The sequence below is a fragment of the Megascapheus bottae genome, unplaced genomic scaffold (assembly GCF_031878675.1).
Source record: "Megascapheus bottae isolate mThoBot1 unplaced genomic scaffold, mThoBot2.hap1 HAP1_SCAFFOLD_40, whole genome shotgun sequence".
Classification (NCBI taxonomy): domain Eukaryota; kingdom Metazoa; phylum Chordata; class Mammalia; order Rodentia; family Geomyidae; genus Megascapheus; species Megascapheus bottae.
In genome coordinates this window covers 6,576,019-6,595,304 of record NW_028327715.1, presented here as the reverse complement: position 1 = coordinate 6,595,304, position 19,286 = coordinate 6,576,019, and the positions used below count along the sequence as shown (strand labels likewise).

The following is a 19,286-nucleotide window of genomic DNA, read 5'->3' as shown; positions in this document are numbered from 1 at the left end:
ACTTCAATAGATCCAGTCCCATTCTGAGCAGATCAAGATGACTGCTAAGCTTGGTGAGCCTGGAGAATAAGAGACACTCAAGTCACAAATGAGATTTAGTTCTAGTGACCAGAAACCATATTCTCATCTCCAGTGCACTTAGCTGAGTGGCTGAATAATGTTCTTTGTAAATAGTCGTGGGATACATGCCCCCAAACTATTAACTTCTCCTCACCAGATAAATTCACATTTCTTATTAAAATGAAGAGGGATCTATTTCTTAATCAAAACTCCATATTCAAAGTTTATTAGTACAGTATAATAAAATAATGAACTTATTTTACAGTTACAATAATCAATGATGAAAAAAGGCTTCAAAATATGAAACATGTAGCCAGGCGTGGTGGCTCATGCCTGTAATCGTGGCTACTCAGGAGGTTGAGATCTGAGGATCAAGGTTCAAAGCTAGCTGGGGCACAAAAGGACCCAAGACTTTTATCTCCAATGAAGCTTAGAAAATGGGAAGTGGAGCTTGGCTCAAGGGCAGGGCAGTGGCCTTGAGCTGAAGAGCTAAGGGTCAGTGCCCAGGCTGAATTCAAGCACTATGACCACAAAAAAAAGAGAGAGAGAGAAAGAAACAAGTAATTTGAGGGTAGAGATAGGAAAGGGAAGATGAGGGAGAATAAAGAGAAAGGTGACATTGACCAAGGAGCATTTGTACTTACAACCTGACTTAGGGAATTGTAACCCCTTTCTGCAACTACATCAGCATCAGCATCAGCATCACAGTGGAGGAGGAAAAAGAAGAAGAAGAGAGTTTCAGGCAAGTGCTACTGGCTCACATTTGTAATTCTAACTACTCAGAAGGCTGAGAACTGTGGAGCCCAGTTCAAAGCCAGCCCAGGCAGAAAGGTCAGCGAGACTTTTTATCCAGTTAGCCACCAAAAAGCCAGAATTGGAGATGTGGCTCAAATAGTAGAGTAACAGAGAAGTCTCTTTATAATTCCTTAGTCCACCCATTACTGGAGTGGTTGTTTCTTTGAGAATTTGTTTGGAGGAAGGCTTAATTTTTTGAGCCCTAAGTTTATTTTTGATATGAACCCCTTATCTGTTTATGCCTAGTGAAGCTCTTCTTCAAATCGGTGGGTTTCCTATTTGTCTTGCTAGCTATGTCCTTTGTCATGCAGAAGCTCTTCAGTTTAATGCAATCTCATGTATCCAGCCTTTCTTTGATTTGCTGTGTTTCTGGTCTTTATTTAGGAAGTTTCAACCTGTGCCAACCCTAATGTAGGCCTTGTCCCTTCTGGTAATATCTTCAGGATATCTACTCTTATCTCTAGGTCTTTGATCGATTTGGAATTGATTATGGTGCAGGGTGATATTTAAGTATTTAACTTCAGTTTTCTACATGTGTATAGTCGATTCTGCCAACACCATTGCTTGAAGAGTCTGTCTTTCTTCCATGTGATGATTTTGGCTCCCTTGTCAAAGATTAGGTGCCCATAGGTCTATGGAGTCATTTCTGGATTTTCAATTCTATTCCATTGGCCCTCAGGTCTGTTCATGTGACATACCAAGCTGCTTTTAAAACTATGTGTTTATAATATAGCTTGGAGTTTAGTATTCATATTCTTCCTGCACTGTTCTTCCAGCTAAGGATTGTTTTTGCTGTTCAGGATATTCTGTTACTCCATATGAATTTTTGGATTTCTTCTATTTCATTAAAGAATGTTGTTGGCATATTGATGGATATTGCATTGAATTTGTAGATAGCTTTTGGCAGTATTGCCATTTTCATGATGTTAATTCTCCCAATCCAGGAGCATGGGAGGTTCTTTAGTTCTGCTTTAATTTTCTTTTTCAGGATTGTAAAGTTTTCAGCATGGCATTCCTTCAGCGATTATGGTTAAGTTAATGCCTATGGCTTTTTTTTTGAGGCTATTACGAAAGGAGTTGCTTTTCAGGTTTCAGACTCACTCATTATTGGTTGGCATACAGAAAAGCTATTGATTTTTGTTGGTTAAGTTATACTCTGCTACTTTGACTAAGTTTCAAATCAGCTCAAGCAACTTGGTAGAGAAGTCTGTGGAGTTGTTTAAATATAGAATCATGTCATCTACAAAAAGAGAGAGTTTTACTTCTTCTTTCCCTATTTGAATCCCCTTTACATTTGTCCCTTGCCTTGGAGAAAATAAAAATAACCAATATACACATGAGGAAAAGTTCAACATCTCTGGCCATAAAAGAAATGCAAATAAAAACAAAGCCAATAATAACAGATGCTGGTGGGGATGTGGCCAAAAGGGAATGCTACTACACAGTTGATAGGAATGTAAACTGATTCAATCACTCTGGAAAGCAGTATGGCAGTTTCTCAAAAGACTAAACATAGAGCTCTCCTATGGCCCAGCAATCCCACTCTTTAGCATTTACCAAAATGTCCAGAAACAAGGGCATACTTCCTACTAGCACAACAATGTTCACTGCAGCATTACTTACCATAGCTAAGATATGGAACCAACCCAGATACCCCTCAGTAGATGAATGGATCAAGAAGATGTGGTATATATATACAACGGAGTTCTATGCTTCCATCAGAAGGAATGATATTGGCCCATTTGTAAGGAAATGGAGACTTAGAAAAAATTACATTAACTGAAGTAAGCCAGATCCAAAGAAACATAGGCTGCCTAGTTTCCCTCATTTTAATAATTAATATATGCAGAGATTCACAACAGCCCAATAGCTATGTACATATGACCACATAAAATGATGTCTTTGTTTCATTTATTTTCTCCTCTGGTTTATTCCCTGAGGTCACTGTTTCTGATTTTGGTACCCTTTTGTCTTGTGTATAAGTTTATCTGATTTGGGGAAGGGCTGGGGAAGCAAAGAAAGGGTGAGACAAAGGGTCAAACCTTGCAACAACTAAGTGTCACTAGACACACTCTGTTGGAAATGAACTTTACCACTTTGGGGAAGGGGGAAGGAGGGAAAGTGAGAGAATACAATAGAGGTGGTAACACTTTGAAAGGGAATATACTCATTATCATACTTATGTAACTGTAAGCCCTCTGTACATCATCTTTACATTAAAATAATTTGTTAATGGTAGAGCAACAACCTTGAATGAACAAAGCTAAGATACAGAGCCCAAGATGGGGTTGGGGGGGTGAAGAAAAGGACATGGGGAAAAAGAGAAAGGAAAGAAAGGGATTCTTTTCTTTGCCAGTCCTGGGTCTTGAACTCAGGGCCTGAGCACTGCCCTGGGGCTTTCTCAAAGCTAGAGCCCTACCACTGGAGTCACAGTACCACTTCCAGCTTTTATCTATAAATGTGGTACAGAGGAATTGAACCTGGGTCTTCACGCATGCTAGGCAAGCACTCTTACCTCTAGGCCAAACTCCAAGCCCAAGGAAAGGATTCCTAATTATTGTTTTCTTAAATTTTTTTAAAAACGGTAATATCCGAAGGAGCTATTAGAGAACCGTGGAAATATAGAACACTTTAAAAGGTGTGTTGTTCCTCTCTGGAGGCATGAGAAGTCAAGAACAGCAGTGAACCTTCACATCACCACACTTTCCCAGCACTAGAACCTTGGCTGCACTCAACGCTGGCTCTCCTCCACTAACTAGCCTGAGTCAGGCAGTGGCCCACATTCCCAGAAGACAATGCAGCCGCTACTAAAATCTTAGGAGTTCTTGAAAACTGTCTTAACTAGTAGGATCTCTAGGGGCCACAGTACTGTCTTGTCTTTGAACAGTTCCTATCAGGCAAGGGTGGGGAGGGGGTGGTAATTAGATTTTGAACTGAGAGCTTTAAGCTTCTTCCTAGGTTGGTGCTTTACCATTGAAGCACAAACTGTGGGTTGAAGAAGAGGATCTCTCAAACTATTTTGCCCAATCTGTCCTTGAATCTGTATCCTCTCCTTCTCAACTTCCCATAGCTAGGATGATAGGTGTGAGCCACTGGCACCTGGCTTGAGATAGGAGTTTTATTGTTTTGAAGAATATTCACAGGACAGAGGACATTTACAGGTGTTCTGTTTCATTTGACTGGGTACCAAGTGAAATCTCATGACTGGTTAGTCCAAATCCTGGTCTTTCCCTTTTACTTAGTAAACCACATTGGAACTCAGCTGGATCACAGTGATATCATCATCCAAGCATATAAGCTTAAATCTATTTCAAATTTATGTATAGTTCATATCCAAAGTGCAATCCTTAATGATTCCATAAAAATATTTAAACATTACTATGACCAATTAATAGAGACCCAACTTTATAATGAACTGATCCTTCCATACTATCTTTGACCTAGTTTCTGTATCCCTGAGAAATAGCTCTGTTTCCCTGGGGACTACCCCTGACTCCCTGGGGACCATTTCTGTCCCCCCAGGGACTAAGTCTGACTCCTTGAGGTCTAGTTCTGTCTATCATGGAGCTAGCTCAGACTTCCTGGGGCTACTCCTTCTAGTGAGTGCCTGGCTTTCCTCAAAGTCTGGCTAATGTCCTTTGTGGACACATACAGATATACCATTGGAGGCAGAGTTTGTAAGAAACTTAAACACCATTCCCATTAACGTTGACTATAGAATGGTCATCAGAAGATGTTATTGGCCTAAAGTGAATGAAGTCCTGCTGCATACTTTCTCAGAAAAGCAGTATGGATGGGACACTGGCTTAGTACTCTACCGTGGCTATCAACCAGAACATCGCATGCTAGGAATTCAGGGCAACATGAATCACAGTAGTTATTAAAATCAAAGAACTTTTGCCACTGGTTTTAGTCTCAAAATCTAAAAAGAATCCAAGTTCCCCACATATGACACATGTCGAATTATTTTTATTAAAATGATATTGGAGGGACAGGGTAACAGTTTTCAAAAAGAAATATACTTCATACCTGACTTATGTAATTATAATTCCTCTGTACATCACCTTCACAATAATTTTTAAATGCTATTTTACATAAATGAACACATTTTGGCATCATTATTATATGCCTAGCAAGTGAGGAACAGTTATTACATGGAAATTTGTAGACTTCAAATCCCAGTTTTGCATTCTCCTGACTAAAATTGTTAGCATAAAGCTTTTTTGTTGTTTTGAGGGCTTGTTTTGGGCTTGAACTCAGAGCCTAAGTGCTGTCCCTGAGCTTCTTTTGCTCAAGGCCAGCACTCTACCAGTTGAGCTACAGGCCCACTTCACCTTTTTTGGTAGTTTAGTAGAGATAAGAATCCCACAGACTTTACTGTCTAGGCTGGCCTTGAGCTATGATCCTTAGATCTCAGCCTCCTGAGTACCTAGGACTACGGGCATGAGCCATTGGTGCCTGGCCTTCCAAGTTCTTTAAAAAATGAAATATTAAACTCATGATTGAACCTTAGTAACAGGAAGATGTGATGTATAAGGATGGAGATTAGCAGTGTCGATTGGATATCAGCCAGCTTCCTGAGATAAGACCTGAATGCAGTAGGGCAAATCTCACTCTCTTCTTCCCTTCTCTCTTTTCCTTTCACCCTTCCCTCCCCTCTACTTCCCTCTTCTTTTTTTTCCTAATTTGTGAAGTGAGTGTCACAAATTGCCAGGCAGGTGCTGTTATCACTTGAGACATGCCCCTAGCACATGTTTCAGACTAGTTATTTTTGAGATAAGAGTTTCACTTCTTGACCTGGTGCTTGAGCTGCAATCTACCTAATTTGTGCTTCTGTTGTAGTTGAAAAAACATGTCCATGCTACTGAAGCCAGTGATGGGTTGAGATTGGGTTTCACGTATATGTTTAAGCTGGGAGCGTAGGTGTGACCCACCAACACCCAGCCATGTTTTATTTTTGTCCCTAGCAAGAGTTTCATTCATATTCTTCTGAAGTAGACATATTTAGAAGTTCAGAAGGGTGGTTGTCTGGACATTAGATTTCATCAAATTTGATGGATTCCCATTTGTACATTTTTGCTTTGTCCTTATGCAGAATCAGAAAGGTTCATTTCCTGGAACTGGAGAGCAAAATTGTTGATCAGTCTAAGGGTCTTGGGTCCTTTCCTCCACCAAATAAAGAATTATGAAGTAGAAAAAGTGAGAGTAGAGGTAACATTTATTTGCAAGTAAGAAGCCAGAGAAGTGCAGAGAGCCTTTTATTTATGATAGTTGGATTATTATAAGCCCTCAACCAGTACTCTTAACTAGATGGAGGAGAAGAGTACAGACTTCTCATTGAAAAAGAGACAGGAGGACCAAAAATTAGTAGCCCGATGGAGGCTAATGGAGTTTCTCTTTTTTATTTTTATTTTTGCCAATTCTGGGGCCTGAACTCAGGGCCTGAACATTGTCCTTGGGCTTTCTCAAGGCTAGAGCCCTACCTCTTGAGCTACCGCACCACTTCTGGCTTTTTCTATGTATGTGGTACTGAGGAATCAAAGCCAGTTCTTCAGTCATGCTAGGCAAGCACTCTATCACTAGACCAGCTTCATGGAGTGCCTCTTTTGTCGCCCTTTGGGGTAACTGAGCTGTCTGGCATGTGTTTAGATCATTCTCCTCATCCCAAAGGGAAAGGCACCTGTCTACTGCACAGATCTGTTCTAGGGTCATCACAGGCCTTGTCTTTGGGAAGAAGAGGTGTTACCTCTACTTGATCAAGGTCTCTCCAATATACTCAATTGTTCACCCTTTGCCTCACCATAATCTTCAGAAGCTAGAGAAGGAGAAAGGTGGTGTGGCAAAAAAAGTGGCTACCAGGTACAAAGTTCGATAAGAAATACTCTGCTGCTGATTTGCACCGTAGGAGAAGGATTATTAATAATTTATATATCTCCAAATAACAGGAAATGAGGGGTTTGAATGTCCTCACAAAGAAAAGATCTATAATTCAGGTGCCACATATTCTCCTTCTCCTCATCTCACCATTCACAGACATAGACTGCCAATGAAAAATCAAATCAAATCAAGTGACTGAAACATAAGGACTACATGTAGACTGGAGAGGAGAGCCAGGCCTGGGAAGGAAAAACCAGAACATTTCATTGGAATGGAATACCATGCCCCGGCAAGTCTGAGTAACAATAGAACAGGCTTGTCTGAGACCGGAAGTGCACTGACCACTTCTTCTTCCCTTACAGGCTCCACATGGGAGAAGGCTTTTCGGCAGATTGGCTTCGAAAGGTAAGCTGGAGTCAACAAGTCCCACTTTATTCTAGGTGGTTTTCCCATGCTAGATCAATATGAAATCCTAAGGGGTGAAAAACCCCGATTCTGAGGATTTCAATCCTCAAACCCCTCATTTCCTGGGCTTCCCATCCCTGTTCCTACACACCAATTAAAGAGACTGATAAACATCAGAGATCAGAGAAAGGAGATTTAGTGGAATGTAGCCATGTTGGAAAGACAGGGAGGCTCATGGACCCTGGGGTTGTCTTCAGAGTATTTTCATAAATTTTAGGTGTGTGTGTGTGTGTGTGTGTGTGTGTTTGTGATGGTCACAGTTGAGAAGACTATTTTCTGCTATTATCACAAAATTGTTACCCATTAATCTTGTTACCCCAAGGTGACTTGGGAAGACTATTAAGAGAAGAAAACTTTAAAATGGCACTGAGTTGTCCCTCAGTTGTTAGGCCAGTGTCCAGGGAATTTTTGCTTTAAGGGGTCTGTCTTGCACCATTGCTTCAACTCTGTGGCCTTGGGTGAGTCACCTCTTCCTGAGTCTCAGGGTCTTTGTGAAAACCTGGGCTGGACTCACAAGGAAAATAGTGAATTGAAGCAGTGTGTGTGCAAAGTCCTGGCACTGGGATCCTAGTGGTATGAAGGTAAGTTGGCTACTAAAGAACCTCTAGAAATGGAGCTAAATCTCCTCAACTGTCAGTGTCCTATATGACCTTCCCAGGGTGTGACTTTTCTCTGGAGAAATTTGTGCAGATAGTGACATGTACCTCAATTATTAAAATCAGGAGTAGGAAAAATTGGGACCCTATCACTATTAGCTGCCAGCACCTCTTTATCAGCATTTTCTCCAAGAAAAGAAGATGGATTCATTATCAGCATTCGGGTATGGGGCCTGCTCAGCATCCTAGAACCACTGGCTAAGAAAGTGAGAGCAAAGCAGAGGGCTATGTCCCAGGACCTTTACACCGTTTGTGCAACTGTCAGTGTAAGTGTAGCCACTAACAGACAAAAGTACTTTTCACTTTCTTTTGGTCTAAAAGTATATTTTACTAGTTCTTTTAAGTTTTTTTCTGGTGCTCAGACTAATTCTTTGTACTGCTTGGCTCCTGTATAATCCTAGCTATTCAGGAGGCTGAGATTTGTGGATTGTGGTTTGAATCTAGCCCAGGCAGAAAAGTTGTTGAAATTCTTATTTCTAATTAACCTGTGGAAAGCCAAAAGAGGAGGTGTGTCTCAAATGGTAAAGCACCTCACTTGAGCAAAAAAAGCTCAAGCATGGCTCCCAGGCCTTGAATTCATGACCCAGAATGAGTAATAGAAAAAAAATCAAGACTTAAAAAAGAATAAAATGTTTAAAATGCAGCCTTTCTCCAGTAGCCACAGAGAATACCCATCTGCAGCTCCTCTCTTGAAAAGCCATCTGTTGATGGATTCAAAGCCTCTTGTTTCTCTGTGCTCACTTTCAATCTTCTTGGCACCATTACTGGCCTTTTTAGATTTGGCAGGGGGAGGGCATACAGTGCTGTTGATACTTCTCAGTTTTTCTTTGTGGGCCAGAGAGCTCCACAAGTAGTCTATAATCCTTGTTGTTTGGGAGATGAGGATGCGGGATCACAGTTCAAGGCCTGCCAGAGCATTATAGTACACGAGACTCTATTTCACCCAGTGGCTGCGCACCAGCACAAACCCCTGACATCCCCACCATCAAGCGAACTCACAAGTAATAGGCTTACAGCCAAAGCCAACCCAGGCATAAAGATCCTACCTTGAAAATAAGATGAAAGGGGCTGGAGGCAGAGTCAAGTGGTAGAGCATCTACTTAACAAGCCCTAGGCCCTGAGTTCCATCTCTGAGAGTTTAGAGCAATTCTAAGAGATACTGATCCTGCCAATGCTGCGTCCTCTTTCATCCACTACATCATGTTAAAGTGATCACATTAGAAGGGAAGGAAGTGATATTGTCAGCCGAAGCTTCGAAGCTTTCTCCTAGAATAAGAAAGCACAGATGTCTCAAACTATATGTGTGTGTGTGTGTATGTGTGTGTATGTGTATATAGGATAACCTAAAGGAAGAATTGAGGGGGCCACCCCTTAAGCCCTCCTTGGGAAATGTTTGCTTACTGGGGGGAGGGGCAACCTACTTGACCCTACTTGGATGATGTTTGCTGGGATGTGATCGGCTGTCCCTGTGGATATGTAGATACACACACATATACATGAATACATATATGTATGTACACATACACATGAATATATATAAATGCATGTGCATATACATATATATATATACACACATATTATATGTACACGTGTATGTACATATACACATATACATGTATGTACACATATATTCAGAGGCAATATACATCAGGCACAATTGTACACATTGTCACAGTTTGTGTGAACAAATTAGTGATCTCAGAGCACGTTTGCCTTACAAACAATTGAATCTCCATTCTTATTTTATTTTAGGACTCCCTATATAGAGAGATATTTTGAATCCTGAAAAGGAAGTACCCTGTCTTGTGTGTCACCTCCAACACAATATTACGATGTTGCTGTCAACACAACAAAATAGTCTTAATTGTTTTCTATTTTTTTTATTTCCTAAACTTCAAAAGCTTGTCCAGGTGGATTACAATTTAATACGTCCACCTGAGTGTTCACTGCTTCTGGATCAAAGTCATCCCTTCCATCATTCTTATCTATCTTGTTGGTTCCCTTCTCCCACACACATTGCACATTTTTTTTTGTAATCCTGAGGCTTGAACTCAGGGCTTGGGCACTGTCCTTGGACACTTTTTGCTCAAGGCTAGTGCTCTACCACTTGAGGCACAGTGCCACATTTTGCTTTTTCTGTGCATGGAATTGAACCCAGAGCTTCATACATGCTAAGTGAGCACTCTACCACCAGGCTATGCTCCTGGCCCCACTTTTCACATTGTTTACATCCTTTTCATATGTACATATTGAAGATCCTGGCTGTTTGTCCACTCTTCCTTTACACCTTTGTCTACTTCCTATTCCCATTCCCCTTCACAATCTCATTTCAGCTTCTTGATACTTAAATTGTCTCTTCATGTCCAAAAGGTTTACTCAAAGTTAATTTAATATTTTGTTTTAAAAGAAACAAAAAACAATAACAACAAGACCCTGTACTTAACATATTAGAGCTTCCATCAGAGAGCTAGTGGTTCTGTGAAGCTTTTCAAAGTTTGTAATTAGAATAGACTCACACTTGTAATCCTTACACAAGACCTGAAGGATGAGAGTTGAAAACCAGCATGGGTACAGGCAGTTTCTGAGACTTCATCTTCAGTTAACCAGCCAACAGCCTGACTGGAGAAATGTATTGAGGGGTGGTAGAGTACCACCCATGAGCAATAAGCTAAGTAAGAGAACGAGGCCCTGAGTTCAAGCCCTGGTGCCAGCAGAAATAGGAAGAGGCAGACATACATACAGAGACAGTGACAGAGATAGAGAGACAGAGAAGTCCAAGACAGCAGCATCCAGCCATTTCCATTTTGGAAACCCTGTGTGTGTGTGTGTGCGTGTGTGTGTGTGTGTGTGTGTGTGTGTGTGTGTGTGTGTGTGTTGTGCATATATATGAATATTCAGATACAGTTTGTTATATGCATTATACACATTGTCACAGTTTGTGTGACGGAATCAGTAATCTCAGATCATATCTGCAACCTACATACATCTCACCTCCAAATCCATCTTTGGATTGGAGTAAAAAGATTTGAGCATAGCAACTTGCCAGGAGAGGCAAAGGCTCTGCTTTCTGGGAGATCTTACTCCTACCTATTGAAAAATAATAGTCTTTTATTGATCACTTGCCATTTTCACTTAAAAAGAAAAGACATTATTGTCAATAATGGCACATAATCAGTACAGTGATTCAGCTTACATTAGTTATAACATTACTGTGTGTGATTTTATTTGATGTATGGAGTGGATTGTGGAATGAAATATCTTAATCTTCCTAAGAACATATTAGAATATAAGCCACCCTAAAAATAGAGCAGCGCAATGAAACACATATGCTCCCAGGACCCTGTCCAATGTAGACGTAACTCAGAAGGCCCTGCATGGTCTTTAGAGGGGACTCCAGCTTTCTGCAGTGCTGTCTCGTCCAGGTCTGCTGTGACTCACAACTCAGGGCTTAGGCATTACCACTGGGCAAGATCTTTCCTGAGGGCTTAGGTCCACAGACCTCTCATGATACTTTTTACATCCTTCCATCATCACGTTAGATGTATTGTGTGGACATGATTTTCCTGTATGTACTCCCCACACAGAAGTCCCTGAACAGCTAAGGAGCCCACCATGCATGCAGGCTAAGCCCAGAGCTGTGGAGTAAATTCCATAGGGAAACTCGTGGGCATTTGGTTGGAGCGTGCTAACAGAAGAGTAGACTCTGCAAAGAGCAAACTGGGAAAGGACTCCACCTTTTCCCAACTACCTTGTAGTAATCTGGTAGACAGTCACACTACCTACTGATAGAGCAGGCTTGCTTCTGAGAAGAATGGAAGGAAAATGTGACTTTAGTATGTGCATGGCATTATCTTATGTTGCTGACATGTCTGTCACTAACACCATTTCCAACTCTCCCTTCTCTGGGTTAATAAACTAAGCCTAGCACTAGTCACTCCCAGTGAAATGACCCTGTTGTAACATCTCCAGGGCAGGAATCATGCCTGTTTTGTTGGTGGAGCTGCTGTAAATCAAGTTAAATCCTTAGTCCTCAAGGACAGGAATGAAAACTTATTTGTGTCTGTACCATGCTGCCAGGACTATGAAATACCCAGCTTTTCACCCTGTACTATATTTGGGTAGGTTCCCGTGTTGCCATTTGTTGGAGCTTTGTTTCCCAGAACATCAATACTGAGAACTTTTCTTTTTTATTGTTGGGGTAATGTATAGAAGGGTTACAGTTATATTTGTCAGATAGTAGATGCATTACTTCTCAAACATGGATGTCCTTTCTCATGTTTTGGTGCCCCTTTCCCTCCCCACACTCCCTCCCAATGATCTTGTTTTACCCCTTCTGTTTCCTATTTCAAATAAACAAATATGTATATATATATATATAATAATAATAATAAACTAGGTAACAAAGTCAGCTACCATAACCACATGAAATTAACCATAAGGGGAAAAATAGAGAGCAGAAATAACTGAGAACTTTAAGAAGTGGGCGTTTAGTGTGTGTAACAGAAAGAGAGGAAGAAGGAGAGGGAGAGGGAGAGATGGGGGCGACAGGTAGGCAGACAGAGATTGGCCGTAAGACAAAATAGGAAAAGTGGCCAAACTCATTCTTTTATTAAAAAATAAATAAATAAAGCCCCTGCTTGAGGGCACTCAGCCACTCCTATAAGACACAGACCCTGAAGATTTTCAGGAGCAGTCCTGAGCTGACACTTTTTCATGTTGAGTTGAAACTCTGTTGTACAAGTATTTCAAGATAACTTTTGAATGTGTTTAAAAATACTATTGTGAAATAGCTAAGTATTTTACTAAGTGCTAATATTGTTTTCTGTAAACACCCACCTAACAAGAAGCCACCTGCAGCACTTATTTAAAAGGATTTTACATTTTAGATATGAGACCTTTGTCTGTTATATAGCTAGTGAAGATTTTCTCCCACTCTGTGGACTTTCTGTATAACTTGCTAGCTATGTCCTTTGTCATACAGAAGCTCTGCAATTTAATGCAGTCCCATTGGTCCAAACTTTCTTTAATTTGTTGTATTTCTGGGCCTTTGTTAAGAAAGTTTTGACTTGTGCCAAGACGCTCCTATTCTTTCCTGTAAAGTTTCAGGGTGTTGGCCTTTATCTCAAGATCTTTAGTCCATTTGGAATTAATTCAGGTGCAGAGTGACAAATAAGGATCCAAGTTAAGTTTTCTACATGAGTTTAACCAATTCTTTTATTGTTGTTGTTGTTGTTTGCCACTCCTAGGGCTTGAACTCAGGGCTTCAGCACTGTCTTTCTCAAAACTAGCAATCTACCTCTTGAGCCACCACTTCTGCCTTTTACTATGTATGTAGTACCGAGGAATCAAGTCTGGGTCTTTGAGCATGGTAGGCAAGCACTCTACCACTAGGACAAACTCCCAGCTCCTCATGTTTAACCAATTCTGCGAGCACCATTGTTGAAGAGGCTGTCTTTCTGCCATCATATCATGGGATAAACATCATATCATGGGATAAACAAATTGGAAAATCACACACTGTGTCTTAAGTGCTCCCATCTGAAAATGACATTTGTCATTGTTGCTCGTGGTTCACAGGTGACTCTGTAATGTTTTCCAAAGAGACTAAAAGCAAAAAAACTACAAAGTTCTAGCAGTAGATGCAACAGTCAGGTCTGAACAAGGTCTGAATATGTTTGCTCTTTTTTTTTTTTGCCAGTCCTGGGCTTGGGCTGAGGGCCTGAGCACTGTCCTTGGGTTTTCTCAAGACTAACACTCTACCACTTGAGCCATTCTGGCTTTTTTTATGTATGTGGTTTGGAAGAATTGAACCTGGGTCTTTGTGCATGCTAGGCAAGCACTTTACCACTAGGCCAAACTCCCGGCCCCAATGTTTGCTCTTTTGCATCGAATAATAAGATTTGAGCATAGCAGCCTACCAGCAGAGGTGAAAGCTTTATTTTCTGGGAGATCTTACTCCCACCTATTGAAAAATAATAGTCTTCTATTTAGTTATATTTGTGTATCTGTGAGGAGATAACAAAAAATACATGATTTACATTCTTTCAGGCTATAGAAAGCTTTGTCTTCCTAAATTGTTTGCTTCCAACTAGAAAAATAATCAGCAAGTCTTTTATAAGGTTTAATCTGAACTTTATTTTTTTTCCAGATTTCAAAAGGTTGTATGGCCAGGGGAGTTCTAATTTCTAATGTGTCTGTCTGTCTAGTGACTCCTGTTCAGAGTTACCTTTCCCATCATTCCCCACTATCTGATCTGTTCCCTCCCCTCAGACCCATTTCACATTTTCAACTTTCTTGATCACAGACATATATTGACTATGCAAGCTGTTATTTGTCCCCTGTTCCCTTCTTTCATGTATTCTTCATTTTTCAAACAGTAACACTAGATAATGTATACTTGGTGACAAAATCTATTTGAAAACATGGCTGAAAGAAAATATCTACAGTCTTATGAACTCTGTCTTTGTTAAATAAGGTCATTATAACTAATATAGTCTGTGAGTTGATCTGAACTATAGAGAACACTGTGGCCTGGAATGTAACAGCTGGAGTCCCCAGGGGCTTTGTTGGCACCTTGATAGGCACAGAATGGATCAGCATAGTGTCTTAGGCTTCATTAATGGCTTGTACAGTTGAGCTGTACAGCAAATTCCATGAAGAATTCAGGTCAAGTGTGGACAGCATGATGAATTAGAGGCAGGATCTCAGGGTGTTAGTAGCGGAGGTTGAATTGCAGTGTTTGGGGGCATGGTGTTAATTACCGATTATCCAGAAGCCAAAGGTTTATATTTCTTACTTGATCTGATTCCTATTTAGAAGTCTGAAATTAGCTTTGTTATAGGTTTGCACCCCTTTCTTATCTCAGCCAGTAGCATACCTTACTTAATGGCAAAGATATTATTGTTAACCTGAAGTAACAGCTTCAATTTAGGAGATTTCATGGGAACTGGGTTTCCCATCAGAATCCTGGGAAGTACATCATCCTAGATGAACAGCTCTTAATGGTTCTTTTATTTATTTTTCTGATTTATTTCTCTCTATATATCTATCATTTATTTTTTCATATATTTTTATTGTAATTAATAGAAGGGTTACATGATATTTGCCAGATAGATGGTGCATTAATTCCCATACATTGATACCCTTTCACATGTCTTGGTCCTCATTTCCCTCCCCCCCATCCCCACCCCTCATCTTGTTTTCCCCTCTTCCCTATGCAATTTCAAATAACCAAATACAAATATATCCGATATATCAGGTAACAAAGTGAGATACTGTAACAATATGAGATAACCAAGGAACAGCAAAAGAGATGAGAGATAACATAGCACCTTAAGAACAACAGTCATTCATTATATGGCTTATGTTTCTATATCCTAGAGATCCTTTCATTTAGCATCCTACTATATGGCCTTTTGTATCAAGGTTTTGCTCTATTACAAATCTCTGCTAGGAGAGCCCAAGGTTTCTACTGATTATGACAAATGAGGGAAACCATTGAGCCTAAGTTCCTTTGAGTCTGGCTTACATCACTTAATATGATCTTTTCTAAGTCTTTCCATTTCCTAACAAATGGGGCAATGTCATTCTTTCTGACAGCAGCATAGAATTCCATTGTGTACAAATACCACATCTTGTTGATCCACTCATCTACTGAGGGACATCTAGGTTGGTTCCATATCTTTGCTATGGTAAATAGTGCTGCAATGAACATTGTTGTGCTGGTGGATTTAGTATGTCTTTGTTTCTGGATGATTGGGTAAATGCCAAGTAGTGGAATTGCTGGGTCATAGGGGAGCTCTATGTTTAGTCTTGTGAGGAACTGCCATACTGCTTTCCATAGTGGTTGAATGAGTTTGCACTCCCACCAACAGTGTAGTAGTGATCCCTCCTAGCCACATCCCCTCTAGCATCTGTTGTTATCAGTTTTCTTGATCCTGGCCATTCTGACTGGAGTGAGGTGGAATCTTAAGAGTTGTTTTGATTTGCATTTCTTTTATGACCAGAGATGTTGAGCATTTCTTCATGTGTCTATAGGCCATTTTTGTTTCTTCTTCAGAGAATTCTCTAAGTCTTTGGCCCATCTTTTAATGGGATGGTTGTTACTTTGGAGATCAGTTTTAGATTGATTCAATTTTTTGAGCTGTTGAGATATTGTAGATATGAGGCCTTTGTCTGTTGTATGGTTGGTGAAGATCTTCTCCCAATCTGTAGGCTTCCTGCTTAGTTTACTAGCTATGTCCTTTGCCATACAAAAGCTCTGCAGTTTAATGAAGTCCCATTTATCCAGCCTTTGTCTGATTTGTTGTGAATCTTGGTCCTTATTAAGAAAGTTTCCACCTGTGCCAATGAGGTCTAGTGTATCTCCTATTCCTTCCTGTAACGTTTTCAGAGTGTCAGCTTTTACCTCCAGGTCTTTGATCCATTTGGAGTTAATTCTAGTACAGGGTGACAAAGAAGGATCCAACTTTAGCTTTCTGCATATTTTAACTAGTTCTGCCAGCACCACTTGTTGAAGAGGCTATCTTTCTTCCATTCTATTTTTTTGGCTCCCTTGTCAAAGATTAGGTGGCCATAGGTCTATGGTTTAATATCTGGGTCTTCAGTTCTATTCCATTGGTCTTCAGGCCTGTTCTTGTGACAGTACCAAGCTGTTTTGATAATTATAGCTCTGTAATAAAGTTTAAAGTTTGGAATTGAAATTCCTCCTGCGCTGTTCTTTCTGCTAAGAAGTGTTTTTGCTATACGAGGTCTTTTATTATTCCATATGAAATTTTGGATTGCCTCTACTGTTTCTTTAAAGAATGACATTGGGATATTGATTGGTATTGCGTTGAATTTATAGATTGCCCTTGGCAAGATTGTCATTTTCACGATATTGATTCTTCCAATCCAGGAGGAAGGGAGTTTTGTCCATTTTCTCAGTTCTGCTTAAATTTCCTTTTTCAGGGTTTTAAAGTTTTCATCAAAAAGGTCCTTTACATTCTTAGTTAAAGTAATTCCTAGGTACTTTATTTTCTTTGAGGCTATTGCGAAAGGAGTTGCTTTACTGATTGTTGCCTCATTCCTCTCACTGTTGGCATAGAGGAAGGCAGTTGATTGTTGAGGGTTAATTTTATACCCTGCTACTCTTTGAAAGTTTTGAATCAGCTTAAGGAGCTTGGAATAGAGTCTATAGGATTCTTTAAATACAGGATCATGTCATCTGCAAAGAGGGAAAGTTTTACTTCCTCTTTCCCTATTTGGATCTCCTTTATGCTTGCTTCTTGCCTTATTGCACTGGCTAGGAATTCTAGTACTATGTTAAAGAGGAGTGGAAAGAATAGGCATCCTTGTCTTGTTCCTGATTTTAGAGGGAATGGCTTTAGCTTTTCGCCGTTAAGTATAATACTAGCTGTGGGTTTGTCATACACAGCCTTTATTATATTGAGGAATGCTCCATGGATTTCTAGTTTCTCCAGAGCTTTTAACATAGAGGGGTGTTGGATCTTGTCAAATGCCTTTTCTGCATCTATTGAGGCAATCATGTGATTTTTGTCCCTGCTCCTGTTGATGTGTTGAATTATATTAATTGATTTGCGTATGTTGAACCAGCTTTGCCTCCCTGTGATGAAACCTATTTGATCATAGTGTATAATTTTTTGATGAGTTGTTGTAGACAGTTGGCCAGTATTTTGTTGAGAAGTTTTGCATCGATGTTCATCAAAGAAATAGGTCTGTAGTTCTATTTCTTTGATGAAGAAATGCTCAACATCTCTGGTCATAAAAGAAATGCAAATCAAAACAACTCTAAGATTCCACCTCACTCCAGTCAGAATGGCCAGGATCAAGAAAACTAATAACAACAGATGCTGGAGTGGATATGGCCAGGAGGGATCACTGCTACACTGTTGATGGGAGTTCAAACTCGTTCAACCACTATGGAAAGCAGTATGGCAGTTCCTCACAAGACTAAACATAGAGCTCCCCTATGACCCAGCAATTCCACTACTTGGCATTTACCCAATCATCCAGAAACAAAGACATACTAAATCCACCAGCACAACAATGTTCATTGCAGCACTATTTACCATAGCAAAGATACGGAACCAGCCTAGATGTCCCTCAGTTGATGAGTGGATCAACAAGATGTGGTATTTGTACACAATGGAATTCTATGCTGCTGTCAGAAAGAATGACATTGCCCCATTTGTTAGGAAATGGAAAGACTTAGAAAAGATCATATTAAGTGATGTAAGCCAGACTCAAAGGAACTTAGGCTCAATGGTTTCCCTCATTTGTCATAATCAGTAGAAACCTTGGGCTCTCCTAGCAGAGATTTGTAATAGAGCAAAACCTTGATACAAAAGGCCATATAGTAGGATGCTAAATGAAAGGATCTCTAGGATATAGAAACAGAAACCACATAATGAATGATTGTTGTTCTTAAGGTGCTATGTTATCTCTCATCTCTTTTGCTGTTCCTTGGTTATCTCATATTGTTACAGTATCTCACTTTGTTACCTGATATATTGGATATATTTGTATTTGGTTATTTGAAATTGGATAGGGAAGGGGGGAAAACCAAGATTCGGGTGGGGGGTAGGTGGGGGGGAGGGTAATGGGGAACAAGACATGTGAAAGGATATCAATGTATGTGAATTAATGCACCCTCTATCTTTCAAATATCATGGAACCCTTTTATTAATTACAATAAAAATTATTAAAAAATATGTGTAAAAAAAAAGGACTTGCAGAGCTCTGTTAAAGCTAGACCATCATTTCTAGCAGAGAAAGCTGCCTTCGTTAAGGCTGAACAATCACTTCCTATGGAAGAGGAAAGAATAGTAAATTTGTTTTTTGCATAAAAGTCGTTCTTATTGCTGATGGGTCATATGAAAGAGTTACGCTTCATTGTCAACAGATTACATTTTCCGTTTATTCTGCATATATGTGAAGCTATCCATGTGCATTCTAAATATGCTTATGGTGAAGAAAACTCTCATGGCCACACCTGTAATCCTAGCCACTCAAGAGGTAGAAAGTTGGAAGATCTCAGTTTGAGACTAGCGAAGGCAGAAAAGTTTGCTATGCCCCATTTCCAAAATAACCAGCAAAGAGCAAGGGTGGAGGCTTGGGTCAAATGATAGAGCACCAGCCTAGCAAGTATGAGGCCCGGAGTTCAAAACTTAATACTGCCAAAAGAAAAAAAGTGTTTAAAGTTATTAGAAAGCAATAGGCTCGGGCCATGAGTTTGGTGAGGTTCAATTCCTCAGTACCACATACATAGAAAAAAAAGCCATAAATGGTGCTGAGGCTCAACTGGTAGAGCTCTAGCCCTGAGAAAGTCCAAGGACAGTGCCCAGGCCCTGAGCTCAAGCCCAGGACTGGCAAAAAAAAGCAATAGGCTATTAACAGGCATGGCCAGAGGAGGACTTAGTGATATTTAGTATC

General features: G+C 40.1%; 1 long non-coding RNA gene across 1 annotated transcript in view; it reads left to right on the top strand.

The window, feature by feature from the left end:
* The first annotated feature begins 7,094 nt into the window (after positions 1–7,094).
* The window catches only part of LOC150039450 (uncharacterized), a 46,145-nt gene continuing 33,953 nt past the window's right edge, over positions 7,095–19,286 (top strand). Inside the window, exon 1 of the long non-coding RNA XR_016534405.1 lies at positions 7,095–7,137. This is a non-coding gene — a long non-coding RNA (uncharacterized LOC150039450). The remainder of the gene's footprint in view (positions 7,138–19,286) is intronic.